The following is a 1746-nucleotide window of genomic DNA, read 5'->3' as shown; positions in this document are numbered from 1 at the left end:
TGCATACCTTAGTATTAACAAGTGTTTATTTGGGTTACTTATTCTTCTTATCATCTCAAAGCAACCTGTGCATTCTCCTCTGACCTCTCACTGGACAGTTTCTCTTTTTCAGACCATCCTCTGTAAAACCCCAGAGATGGCTGTGCGTGAAAATCCCAGCAGATCAGCAGTTTCAGAAATACTCAAACCAAGCAGCCACGCTGCGTTCAGAGTCACGCAAATTACCTTTTGCCACAATTCTGATGCTTGTTTAAATTTCAGCAGGTAATCTTCACAATGCCTACATGTGACATGTTGAATTGCTGCCATGTAATTGGCCAGTTGTTAATATCTGGCGTGGCCGTGAGTATATACTCACAAAGAGCTTAATTCTACAAATAAAAATAGGAACTGGAGTCAGTTTCTTGGGTCATGTTACAGAAAGTAACAACCTTGCAATATTTCGATGAGTGAGTGAGAGAAAAACAGTTTTCAGTCATTTATGATTCTTTAAAATATTTAAATCAAATGTCTGAAAGTGATGGACGGAGCAGCGAAGGAAACTTAGGCACAGGTTAAACATAATTGGTTAAATCATGCAAAAGGAATCCAAATCTTGGGCCCATAAAAGAGGTCAAAATAACAGAACTCTTCTCAAAGTTGACAACAATACTGATAAATGGTAAAATGGTAAATGGCCTGTATTTGTATAGCACTTTACTAGTCCCTAAGGACCCCAAAGTGCTTTACACATTCAGTCATCCACCCATTCACACACACAATCACACACTGGTGATGGCAGCTACACTGTAGCTACAGCTGCCCTGGGGCGCACTGACAGAGGCGAGGCTGCCGGACACTGGCAACTAACTAACTTAAAGAGACAAAGGGGAAACTTAAATAGTGGCTGATCAGCCCACAAAAACACAGAGGGGTAAAACACAAAACCTAACTGAAACTAACAAAATGAACTCCAATTCCCCCCCCCATGGTCCCGAGTTATGGAATGAGCCAATTTGCAGTTTTCCATCAAAGCTTGCTCCGCCCCTTTTCCACCTCTCAGCTCCTCAATCAAGGGACTGGAGCAGCTGCAACTAAGGTAGCTCAGAAAACAAAAGATTAATCATACATAACAGTGTAAACTAAAATGTGCGCACTTATTTTAGAAAGCAATGTCATGTGGATATGTGAATTCATTCTAAACCAAAACCAGTTATTAATTGTCCTGTAAATTAATTCCTATATTTAAAGACAAATGTGAATGCAATGTTGTGTATACGGCTCTACACTATTATGGTGGATATCACCCCTGTGTGGCTGTAAGTGCAGCCATCACATTGAAATTAAATTTGGCAGGTAAAATTCAGACGTGACCTCAAACATATTCACACGGCTTCTTTCCCAAGGAAAATGTTTCACAGCTGTTCGGCTGGTGCAGAATTGGCAAACTGGATATTTCAGTTTCTTTAGAATCAGTACAAACAACATATGAGAATTTCTGAATGTACCGTAACACTTTATTTTCTTAAATACAACAGAATATTAGTACAGTCAGTTACACGTATTTTTAGAGGCAGAAGACATTCTCGTCCCTTTCAACCTACTTTTCTGAACGGGATAAAGGGAAACCCTCAGTAGTATCAGAGGCTACGTTTGAACACACACACACACACACACACACACACACACACGCTTGCATGGAGTGCTGGCCTTATTCCAGTTAAGATCTCCGGTTTAATCGGCACGTATCGCAGACAACCTGTGACA

This window comes from Pundamilia nyererei, unplaced genomic scaffold, assembly GCF_000239375.1.
Source record: "Pundamilia nyererei isolate P.nyererei 1_Seehausen unplaced genomic scaffold, PunNye1.0 scaffold00144, whole genome shotgun sequence".
Lineage (NCBI taxonomy): Eukaryota > Metazoa > Chordata > Actinopteri > Cichliformes > Cichlidae > Pundamilia > Pundamilia nyererei.
The sequence above is the reverse complement of the archived record's forward strand: the minus strand, read 5'-3'. Positions refer to the sequence as shown.